A 13,527-nucleotide genomic window follows, 5' to 3' on the forward strand; every position below is an offset into this window, starting at 1 on the left:
GCTACTCGCAGCCCAGACTTAACGTGTTCCGCCAGCCATTCCTCAGAAACAGCTGCGTCTGTGAGAGAAATGAGCGGATTAACTGAGGAGTGGCATGGTTTAGGGACAGGATTTTGGTCGTCCCGAAGGAGGGGCAAACAGGGGAATTCAGACCTGCCAGGAAAGTGAGGGAATGAGGAGATGCCCGCCAGCCTGCTGGAAAGGCAACAGACGTGCTTCGGGGGCCCCAGCTCCCCACCCCAGACTTCTCAGTCTAGCTTCATTCATTCATCCATTTATTCACCCAACAAATAAGTAATAAGCGCTTACTCTGTGCAGGCTTTGTTGTGGGCGCCAGTGAAGGTGGAAGAGATGATGCCCTCAAGGATATGGAAGGAACCTTTTCCACGTGGAAAATGCGCTTCCTTAAGTTATCCTAAACTTGTCTGCCCATTTTTTTTAAATGTCACTTAAGATTTAGCAATAAATCACTCAGGGGAGGTGCAAATGATTTTTAAAAAGAAAACAGAGGTCACAGCCTGTTGATCTCTGTTGCCATTTGCATCTTTGGAATAGTTTTTAGTTTCGTAGCTATCTGGGGATCAAAAGTAGTGCCCGCTCCCCTTTTGAGTGTGGATTCCTATTTGAAATTAAAGTTTCTTTTCACTGATTTCCCAACTTCAAACCTAAATGTTAACAGTAGAGTAACAACTTACATAAAGATTGCTGTATGCTACCCTTTCTAGTCACATCCATTTAGCCATGACAGGACTAAGTCTAGTTAATTGAAGCCTCATAAAACAGATGAACCAGCTTAGGGTAAAACAAGCCTGTGAGACAATTTGGCACGACTGCAAGTTGTTAAAAATCTGTGGAAGATAACTGGGTCTCTTAAAGGGAAACGTCCTCATTATGAATTTAGGTATTAACGAAGATGGATCTCCTTCGTGTAGTTTGAGAAAACTTTTGTGTCAAGTGAGGAATGTCCCCAAGGAGAGGATAAATTTTTACTTGTCAAGAAATATGACAAGATGGGGCTTATTAGTGAATTTCCTGTGTTCCAAAGAGGAACACAGTTTCAACTAGAAATTGATATTGTCAGCCCAACCACAGTGGGTTCATCTTTCAGAGTGGTGGTAAATTTACAAATCTTAAAAGGAACTATGTAAGATAGATTACCAATTTATTGATTTACAGATGAGACATATAATTCATGCATATAATTAAAATTATAACTTACACAGATATTTAGGAAGCACCTGCTGTGTCCAAGGACAATACACTAGATGTTGGAAATTTTGAGTTCATATCTATGAGGAAAGATAGACATTGAAAAAGTAAAATGATGAGTGTTACGGGGAAGAGGAAGTATGGGAGCTTGTGGAAGTGCACACAGGGACCCCACCGTAGTTTGGTTAGTTAGGAAAGCCTCTAAAAGGATTTTATGTTAAAGGAACGGGCAATGTGTGAAAGCCTTTAAAAAGGAAATTACCATGATCAGATTTTTTTACCATTACACAGAAAATTTGTGTAATGAGAAAGGGGGTAATGTTTTGAGAAATAGTAATGTGATTTTCTGGGCATAAGACCTCTTCAATCCCAATCACCTTTCTGCTGAGGATTTAGATTATTACATAAGGAAATCAAAACTCTTTTCTTCTCATACCTAAGTTGCAGTGGGAGTGATTGTAATCCCCATACACTTACATCATTTAATTGTTAGCTTGAGGTGCCCACTATTACAGTCAAGATCCTACCAATCATTCAAGCTCAAACTCAAATGGTACATTCTCTATAAAGATTATTCCCACTGCCAAAAATCTTTTTGTTTTATTTACATGGGGCTTTATATTTATCTACAGACATAGTCACACTATGATTTATAAGTTATTATTATACACGAAAAGTCAGGCTCAAATTTGAAAAGGATCTTAAATATATCCTAATCAATCCCTTATCCAGTGTTGAAGCCCTTGACAAGAAGTTGTTTACCTTTGAATAAATGGTAAATTAAAATCCTAATGAAGTAATCTAAAGTCTTACTCATTCTGAGCCCAAACATGCCTACTGTAAGGTCAGTACAAAGGCCTTAATTTTCCCCTCTGTCGGTCATACACAATAATGATAATCCTGCTTCCTTCTGCACATATATATTCAATTCTCTGGGTAAATGCTGCTAGTTCTTTCAAGCATTTCTGATATCACATTGCTTTGAGTCCCTCTCTCACTCTGGACGCTGTCCTCTGGATAGCTCTAATTTTTGTAAGAGTTCATAGGTGAACACACTAGGGGTAGAAATATAATAATATATAATACAAATATTATAAATTATATTACAAATATATGTAGGGAAATACACAGTAGTCTATCACTGTCTTTGCTCTATATGCCAGACATCTTGTAACACAGCCCAGGAACACATTAGCTTTTCTGACAGTGTTATCACTCTGCTTACACGTCCTGAGCTTACAGTCACATAAAACCTATCCTTCCCTGAACATTTCTTAATTCCGCCCTTGACGTTGTAGGTTTTGAGTACATATTATAGTATTTGCATAGAGAAGATACTCAGTACAGTTTGCTAAATTATTTGATTGAAGTTCATTCAGTACTTTTAATGTGTTTAATTATATTGTTGCAGCTAGCCTAGGATTTTCTCAAACCCAAAGAAGTAGGTTACAAAAGTCCTTTAGGTAAGTTTTTAAGTGCAGAGGTCATTCTTATAGGACCCACAGCTGTAGGCACAACCCAGTTTTTTATTATTAGGCAGAAGGCAAAGCGTAAGAACCAAAACCATAGGTAGAAGCAAACTCCAAAAAATGCATAGTAAATGAAGGAGTGTTTTTTCTTTATCTCATAACATTACCAAAACTTTTCCTAAGCTCTTATTATAAATGGTAGCATGAAAGAAAACTCATGATTGATAGAGACAAACTTGAAAGCAACTCACATACTCTAAATTCTTTAATTTGATTCAAGTTGAGTAGAGTCTGGACTTGTGAAGATCAAATGAGATAATGCATATGAAAGTGTTGTGTGAGTTGTGAGGCACTTCAGAAAGTTAGGATGTTGTTATTACTGGGCACTAAGAATGCCATTAAGAAAAGATTTCTTGTCAGTTTTACAGTACAAATTTCTGGATATATTTTAATAGCTATTTCAAAACATTAAGAACTTGCATATTTAGAATATCTTTATGATTCCGTGTTTTGGGGCCCTTAAAAATTATGCCTAGTTTTGTTTGCTTTGGGTTTTATCTCAATGATAGATTTTTGCCAAACCCATAAGCAAATATTCAGCATTGAATCTCTGCCCAGTATTTGATTTCTACACTCCTGATTCTGTATCACCAAACACCGATGGGAGAAGGTAGAGAACTATAATGACTTGATCCATTATAAATCCATGCTGTCAAAATTCAGCTTGCTTAACAATTCAATGGCTGTTGCAGACCACTTCTCTTTGAAATCCCCCATCTCTACTCTCACTTTCAAAAGATGATGTCTCCGTCTCTCTTTCCTGGAGAAAAAAAGGAAGGCAGAGTGAAGTTTCTCTTTTGTTCTTACCTTTAGCTCAGTAGGTCCTGGTAAAACTTGCTACCTTGCCTTGCTTCATCTGTGCTCTCCATTCAGTGCCTGTGTATTGCAGAATATAGGTAACTCCCTATTTTTACCCCCTCCAGCTGTTTTGGTCTTTTTCTTTCCTCTGATTCTCTTTTTTGTTTTTAAACATTACCAAATCTCCTTGATTTTTTTTTCTTGATTAAACATCATTTTATTTTAAATTAAGGTTTAACAGATAAATTATTTCTGAATGGTCACAACTAAATCCCTTGCTAGTATGTTAGCATTATACATAAACATAAAATATACCCTTGCCAGAAACACTTCAACGTTTAAAACTAGGTACCATGAAGCACTGACACTGTATGCTGGATTATAACTGAATTTTGATTCCCACAACACACTTCAGGTCAGTTCACTCTGCCTTGCTCTCCAGGGCTGAATGGAAGGGGACATACCACACACGGGTCAGTGGAAATGTTTCATCTTCAGCGCTGGCCCTAATGCTCATCAGATCTTATAAATCCGAAGATAAACGTGGAAGAACATCAAACTCATTTAGGGGAGCTGCTCTTTCCCAAGGTTTCAGTTCCAAAAGCTTCTTCCTCAGATGGAAAATAACGCAGGCAGGGTTTCTTTTTAGAACTCAGTTAATATTTCAGTGTGTTTTCTGCCAGCATCTCATAGATATGTGTGTATAAATATATGCACATTTATAAATACACACACACACACACAAAATTTGCTCCACTATCTAATGTCATCTAATGTCACCTTGCTTTATTTTTCTCAAACAAAGCCTAGCTCTGAGTATGTGTTTACTAACAGTATTTGCTACAAATCTCCTGGATTTAAAAAATTATCTTACTTGAGCCAACCAGTTACTATCCAGTTTTTTAATTTTCTTAGGTAAATAAGGATCCCATTATAAATTGTGAAGTGTCATAAAAGTGTTATTCATTGCCTTTATTTCCTTTTAATCCTCATACAGTTTATCACCCATCTCTACCACTCTGATTCTTACTCTTCAAAATCATCTTTGGATTTCGTGAGATTTTTCTTTTTTTTTTTCTTCTGGAAGATTTTTCATATCACCAAGTATAACGGCCTTTTATCATCTGCATCCTCTTTGATATTTCAGCAGTTTACTTCTGCTGAACTTCTTTAGCACTGAACTCTATTGGATCTCTTCCTTCACATGTGCTTAATGTTTATCTGGCTTCTAAGCTACCCTCTTGAGTGTAGGTGTTTGTTAAAGTTCAGCCTCTGACATTATGTTCTTCCCTGTTTCAAGCCATTTCCTCTGAGAATGCATGCATTCCCATGAATTTTAATGTCTTCTTAATGTTTAAATTCTCACCTTTAACATCAAATCTGTATCTCAAGTTCCCAACTATAAACGAAAGCCATTGCCCTATTTCCAGTTAATGAACATTTTTATTTACATTCCCATAACCATTTCTAATTGATCTGTTCATCCCGAAAACTGATTACCTTTTCTGATTTCTTCCATTATAATCACTGGCAACAGTATCCTTTTAGTCACCCAGTGTTACCCAATTTTCTGATTTTCTCTTTTCCTCTTTAAATGAAACTATCCTGAAGATAATTACAATTTTGCAATAGTTCTTGGATGTGTGATTTTTTTCTGAATTATAAGTACTGCTAACACATTAAGTTCTCATCATTTTGACCAGATTTTTGAAATTACCATGTGAATAGTCTTCCTACCTCCCTTCTTCAATCATGCTGCTACTAAGATTGACCCGCTAAAGCACTTTATTGATCAGAACTTGCTCAATAAATTACAGTGGCAACTTATTTTTGTTCTTCAGTTACTGAAGTTTTTTAGGCAGTTATATGACAATTGCAAAGCAATGTTGTAAGAAGATTAATCTGTCCATGTTTCGTGGGATAAACATAATGGAGGAAGACAAGCATTTAGGAGATTATTATAGTCCAGGCAAAAAACATAATGTATTATAGACTAAGACATTAGAAATGGGAATGTAAAGGAAACAATGGATTTGAGAGAGTAGTGTTATACTGTTGTTTTCTGAGGTTATTTTTTAAAATCATAAAAAGGAGAGGTCCTTCAATATTTTGACACTTTAGAAGATTAAATTGTTCACTCATATTATTGATGGCTATATACTATAAATATTAATATTATAGTACAGCATCCTATAGCAAATGAAGCAAGAAAAATGTATTGAACATACTTCGTCCGTCTTTAAACCCAAGTCAGTGCACATTATTGAGCGCCGTTAGATTTGCTGTGATGATACAAAGACACTGCCCATGTCAACATTTCCCCTTACACCATGTTATTGCTGTTATCCTATAATACAGATAAATGGAGTTGCTTCTAGCTAATTTTAGCAAGTGTAGGTGGCATCATAAAAATTAGCGCAGCAGGTATTCACAGGAGGGGCTTCAACTAGAAAATGGCAATAGTGAGGCCATAGAGACAGATAGCTATCACCTTCTGCTCTTCCTAATAAATCCCCATCATTCAGACACATAAATGAGATTATTTATTGTCCCAATATGTGTCCATATTCATTGTATAATATTTATAAAGGTGTTAAATGCTTTAAAGATTGGAATATTTGTTTTACCATTTCCTTGTTTGAAACTTCTCCACAATAGCTAAGCCAAATTGTATGTGATTATGCCTTGCAGCTTGAAAACTGTTTCCTTTTGAAGTAGTCTGTTGTATCTAGAGAGAGCTCCAGAGTCAGCATTGTATGGAATCCAAAACTTCCTCCACTGTCAATGTTTCCCCACTTATCTTGAAGACACAGAGAACAGTTAATTCTTCTTCACATGACAGCCGTATGTGTATAATGCAAAACATTGTTGTCTCTTCTGATTCGCCTTTTCTCTAGTCTGAATCTTCTCATATTGCAGCTTGACTCAAAGCATATTGAGTCCTTGGTTTCCTCTGAATATGCTCTAAAGTTATATATTTCATTCTGAAAATACAATGTCCAGGACTAAACACAATATAATGGAGGAGGTCTGATTACAATAGAGCAACTTATCTGAACTGTTTAATTATAAATACGTACATAAATTGCCAGTGCATTCACATTAAAAATGTTATTTATTATTTGACAGTGTATGTCTATTCATATTTGGAAAGTCCTTCACAGTAACTTTCATTTATTATTCCTCACAGCAACTTTCTTGAACTTTTGTTTTTTAAGCTGAAAGAAATGCCTACTGTTCTCATTTTTACAAATCACAGATGATATTAAAGCTAATTATGCATAACATATAAAAATGGGATAACTACTGCAATATAGTTATATTTTATGTAGTCTCTTGATTACTCTGTGGTCCTTAAGACCTTTAAATGACACAGTATGTCATGAAATTTGATAATAAGATTTTCTGTTTATGATAAGTGTCATATAACCACACAGTATCTGTGGATTCACACATTTTGTGGGCCAGATCATGGGCTAATCTTCCATGGTGTGGAAGGTGTTGACAGTTCATGAAATGCAATAAAGAAACCTTATTTCAGATATTCACAGGAAAAACCTGACAGCCTTATAAAGATTTAGTTGATACTGTTATAATGATAAGGGAGAATATTTCTTTGGTCTCTTATGTGATGCTTATTTATTACAGTGTAGTCCAACAGTGCATTTACTTTTTCCTCCACAAAAATGTTGCTCAACTAAACTAGTAGTTTGACTGTTTAAGATATCACAGAACTGAGGAATAAAGGGAATAATCAAACATAGCCAAGAGAGAGACTTAAGTCTACAGAGACACTACATAGACAGTAAGCCTACTGAAAAGGTCCTAATACCCCCCGGAACCAGACTGATACAAATACAAAGTTAAAGTCTAAGCCATCACCTGGCAAAATTGAGCTTTTAAGAGACTAGGCACATTTAGTTTTATTCTTGCCACACACTACATTTTGTTGCCCTGGTTTCTATTCCATATTATTTCACTGTTTTACATCCATGCATCTATCACTCTTTCTAGATCTTTTTCTTTCTTTCTTTCTTTAATATCATAGAAACTAAATATCCCTAGTGGTATGGGGGCAGGGGGAGGAAAAGACGACAAAACAAAACAGATATGATACTTAATAGGACCATTGTAGGCTCTCAGTAGTCAGCTCCTCTATTTCTCTTTCTTAAGGATGTCTTTATAGGTGGCCCAAACAACTGTTTACTTCAGGAAATATATTAATATGTATTCAGTCAAACTAATTTGTCTGGTGTCATATGAACAAATCAAGTATCTAATTTGTTTTATAGTTTTAAAATACTTTTTTGAACATCTTATTGAAACTGTGCTAGAGTTTCTTAAGACACAGCTCATAATGACTTTGTCTCATGTCTTCATAAGAGGCTGAGAATCTATAGTAGTAAATGGTACAAATGATATTTTTACTGGTATCATTCACCTTATGGATGAGCAGAAAAACCCTTATGGGTCAAAACCTATGATTGATTTTTTTCTTCTACCACCTCACATGAAGACTTAATTTGGGTATATTAAGTTTCTATTTCAAGACACTCTTCTTTCTCACTACTAAGGCTTCAGTGCCTTTATCAAGATAATGACCTCTGAATGATTTGAAAGGGTAAACTTGTGGAATTGTTTTTATAGCTGAGTTATAAGATAATTTAGCTTTCAGGTTTCATCCTTGACCCCTTGACTATATCTATCTGCTCTCTATCCTTTAGTTCCTCAGACTGCAAAGAAAGACAGCTAAAGCTAAATCAGTTAAATACTTTTTTTGTTTGTTTGTTTTTATTTTTTGTTTTGGATGGTAGTGGCCTGTGGATACTGAGTAGAAGGAGAATGTTTGCCAGATCATTGCTTATAGACTAGAATCAACAAAAGTAAACTCCATAGGTTTGATTAATGCAATTTAACAAAGACTTTTAGTACTTCCTATGTAGGGCACTAAGAACTAGGACACAGAGTATAAGACTTTATTCTGAGATTGAATTTACTCTTGAGAAGGTAACAGTCTCCTGCTATTGAAGAGACCTCAAATTCACACAAATAATTTGCTTTTCATGATATAGTATATGCTATAACCAATTTTTGGTCAGAAAGAAAGACATTAATAGTTTTCTGGTATGCCAGTGTATAGCCTAAAATATATATAAAATACGACACTTCATCCTAATTCACTCTTTCATTTTCCATGTTGTTGGTATGTTTTATAGTGGTAATAATTGATCTATACTTGAATTCTGTGTAGCAAGCATGTGCTTTATAATGCTGATTTAGAGGAGAAGGGCATATGGTGAAGGAGGGAAGATACAGAAAAACCTTAAAATTTTTATCAAGATATTTGTAAGTATTGATGTTTCACCTTTTTACACAAAAAAGTAGAGCTTAGAATAAGGCAAAATGTGGCAAATGCTGTAGGAGGGGAAGAAATTGTGTGCTGTGCAAGCACAAAGAAGGAAGAAATTAATTTCAGCTAGGGGACATCTATGTGAATAAAATGTTTGTCCTGAGTGCCATTAAGTACAATAAACTAAAGTGCCATCAGGTTGCTTCTCTAGGCTCTATGTTTGTACTCAGAGTGCTGCTGAGTCAACCGTTTAATCTGTAGAGGTATCCACAGAAGCATTCATCTTATCCCCAAAACATTTTTTTTCTTTTTTATAGATATATCAGGAAAAAACAGTTTGATTAAATGGCCCATTGTCAATGTACCTGATATGTTCTCTCAGGTTGGGTCCTTTTAATGAGTAGGGAGAATGAGCGCTCTATGTGCAGAGGCCATTTAACAGTGATGAATAATGAGGGCAGTTATACTGACAACTTTAATCTCATTTAATGTAATGAAAGTACTTGTATATACCATAAAATACCTCCATACTATTATAAAGCCTTATATTTAAAGTCTTTATTTTCTTGTTCCACCTATAAGGATTGCATTACATTACATTATAAGATTGGTCTGGCAGTGCTATTCTTTGAAAATCTGGGCTTCTGAATATTGACTCAACTCTGGTTGATTCTGAGTGATAACCTGTGATACCATAAGTTTTAATTTTTAAATTAAAGTTATCAAATATTGTTTTCTTATGATATATTTTGTGACTTATAATAGAAGTGTCTGAGGCTATTTAATCTCCTATAAATATAAATATGATTTATATTTCTCTTAACTAATATATAAGAATAAATGTATATTCTATAATTTAGATAAACATATATTATATATCTATATATAATTCTATATACCACATGAGTATATATTTATATTAATTAAAACCATAGCAATTTACATGTTTATAACCTCAATAATTCTGTTCTCTGCCCATGTCTTCAAATAAAGCCTTGAAAAACAAATAGGATCTGTTTTATAGATGCTACCTAATAGTGCCACAGCACATGACTTCCAAACAGATTTATAAATAGCATCACTAGTCTATATTTTGCTCTAACTGCAAGCAGTGTATAATAAAATAATTTTAGAGGATATAAACTTTCAATTGGCAAGTTTTACCTCAGTGAGTTTTTCATTGAGATATGCATGTCTTTGTCTTACATGTGAGATTTCCAACTATCTATTCTATATAGTTAAGCTCCACACTTACAAAATATAAAACAGTCTTTTTTATCTCAGCTCAGTACATTATAAAATTGTAAAATCATCTTTTATAATAATTCATATTCTGTTACCAGGACCATTCACTTCTCTTCACACTTCTCCTCTTTTCCCATTATGTCTTCTGGGCTTTTGCCAAGCATATACCATCAAGAGATAACAGTTCACACTTTCTCTTTGACCCCAGTGTGAAGTTACATTTATGAAAAGATAAAAATACATGTAAATATTTCTAATACGTCTAAGATTTTTTTCCTAGTTAAAATATAGCTAAAGTAAGAATAAATAATAAGCACACATAGATCTATTCTGTATCCTATAATTTCAGGGTTATAAGATTATAAAGTGACACAGATATCACATGTTTTCATAAAGTCTTTACTATATATACTTCTGTATATATTAATATACATGACCATCAAAGCTGAAGTGGGAGGTCCTTGTCTTTACCCTGAGTCTGAGCTGCTGATGCCCTCCTCAGACTGTGTCTACACATTCCTAAACTATAGTGGTGTAACACAGAGAACTAAAGAAATATTGAGAAATAAAGAATTATTGAGGAATAAAGAAATATCTTTAAAAATGACAACTAATATGATTAAAGTTTCAGAGTTTTTTTTAATTTAATTTTTATTTTATATTGGGGTATAGTTGATTTGCAATGTATTAGTTTCAGGTGTACAGCAAAGTGATTCAGTTATAAATATACATATATCCATTCTTTTTCAGATTCTTTTCCCATATAGGTTATTACAGAACATTGAGTTCCCTGCATCATACAGTAGGTCCTCATTGTTTATTTTGTATACGGTAGTGTGTATATGTTAATCCTAAACTACTAATTTATCCCTACCCCCCACTTTTCCCCTTTGGTAACCATAAGTTTTTTCGAAGTCTGTGAGTCTGTTTCTGTTTTGTAAATAAGTTCATTTGTATTTGTATCATATTTTTAGATTCCACATATGAGTTATGTGATATTTGTCTTTCTCTATCTGACTTACTTCACTTAGTATGATAATGTCATCCATGTTGCTGCAAATGGCGTTATTTCATTCTTTGTTTATGGCTGAGTAATATCCCATTGTATATGTACATCTTCTTTATCTATTCCTCTGTCAATGGACATTTAGGTTGCTTCCATATCCTGGCTATTGTAAATAATGCTGCAGTGAAAGTTGGGGTGCATGTATCTTTTCTAAGTAAGGTTTTCTCTGGATATATGCCCAGAAGTGGGATTGCTGGATCACATGGTAGTTCTATTTTTAGTTTTTTAAGGAAGCTCTATACTCTTCTCCATAGTGGCTGTACCAGTTTACATTCCCACCAACAGTGTAGGAGGGTTCCCTTTTCTCCACACCCTCTCTAGCATTTATTGTTCATAGACTTTTTGATGATGGCCATTCTGACCAGTGTGAGGTGATACCTCATCATAGTTTTGGTTTGCAATTCTCTGATAATCAGCGATGTTGAACATCTTTTCATGTGCTTTTTGGCCATCTGTATGTCTTCCCTGGAGAAATGTTTATTTAGGTCTTCTGCGCATGTTTTGATTGGGTTGTTTTTTTTTTTGATATTGAGCTGCTTGTATATTTTGCAGATTAATCCCTTGTCGGTTGCTTCATTTGCAAATATTTTCTCCCATTCTGTGGGTTGTCTTTACATTTTGTTTATGGTTTCCTTTGCTGTGCAAAAGGTTTTAAGTTTAATTAAGTCCCATTTGTTTATTTTTATTTTCATTACTCTAGGAGGTGGTTCAAAAAAGATATTGCTGCGATTTATGTCGAAGAGCGTTCTGCCTGTGTTTTCCTCTAAGGGTTTTATAGTATCTGGTCTTACATTTAGGTCTTTAATCCCTTTTGAGGTTATTTTTGTGTGTGGTGTTAGAGAATGTTCTAGTTTGATTCATTTTTTAAAACTGACTTGAATGAAAATGGTTTGGGTATCATATAATGCATGCAACATTTTTTCAGAATTTATAGGCACTGTTCTAAATACTTTATATGTATTTATTCTTTTAATACTCATAACAACCCTTGAAGTGAATACTATTTTTATCCACATTTTACAGATGAAGAAAATGAACACAGAAGTTAAATACTTGCTCAGAGTCCCAGAGCTTGAATCTGAACTGAGATAGTTTGGCTTCAGGCATAATTTTTTAAAAAAATTTTTATTGGGGTATAGTTGCTTTACAATATTGTGTTAGTTTATACTGCACAGCGAAGTGAATCAGCTATACGTATACATATACCCCCTCTTCTTTGGATTTCCTTCTCATTTAGGTCACCACAGAGCACTGAGTAGAGTTCCCTGTGCTATACAATAGGTTCTCATTAGATACTGTATTTTATACATAGTATCAATAGTGTATATATGTCAATCCCAATCTCTCAATTCATCCCACCCCCTGCCTTCCCCCTTGGTATCCATACATTTGTTCTCTATGTCTGTGTCTTTGTTTCTGCTTTGTAAATAAGATCGTCTATACCAATTTTTTCAGATTCCACATATGTGCATTAATATACAATATTTGTTTTTCTCTTTCTGACTTACTTTACTCTGTATGACAGTCTCTAGGTCCACCCATGTCTCTACAAGTGACCCAAAATATTCCATTGTATACATGTACCACATCTTTATCCATTCCTCTGTTGATGGACATTTAGGTTGCTTCCGTTGTCTTGGCTATTGTAAATAGTGCTGCATGAACATTGGGGTGCATGTGTCTTTTTGAATTATGGTTTTTTCTGGGTATATCAGGCATAATTTTTATCTTTATATTCAAAAAAGGGAAGAAAAGAAAAGATACACACACATATAGGCAGAGAAAGAGAAAGAAAGGGAGGAAGAGAGAATATGTATATGTGCTCAAACTCAGTGTTTTCATTTCTTAATAAGAAAGAAATACCGGGTACAGTTTCATAACTTCCTACCATAGTTAAAATTTTCATAGAGAAAGAAGACTCACGTCACACTTTCCTTACCCACTGAGGAAAGAAAAACACTAATACATAGTCATTTTCAACTCTTTTTAGTATTATTTAATGTTTTGAATTGCAGCCTGTTGGCAATTTTCTTCTCTTTTCTTTCCCCTTCCCTTTCTCCCTTCCCCCTCTTCCTTCCTTCCTTCCTTGATGATGACAGTGATGGTATACTAGAAACTTGGGGAATGGCTAAAAGGCTAGAAAAGTTTTCATTTCCTGCCTCCCCAGCTTCATCAGGCACAGTCTGTGAAACAGTTTTACTTGTATTTGAAATAGAATGAATTTTTATTTTGTTTATGAAGAAAGACACACCTATGTGCAAAGCCTTGAGTGATAGAAGGAACTCCACATATGACCTGTGATTCTAAGTCAGTCTAAATTACCATTTCAA

This window comes from Mesoplodon mirus, assembly GCF_964341445.2.
Source record: "Mesoplodon mirus genome assembly, chromosome: 2".
Classification (NCBI taxonomy): domain Eukaryota; kingdom Metazoa; phylum Chordata; class Mammalia; order Artiodactyla; family Ziphiidae; genus Mesoplodon; species Mesoplodon mirus.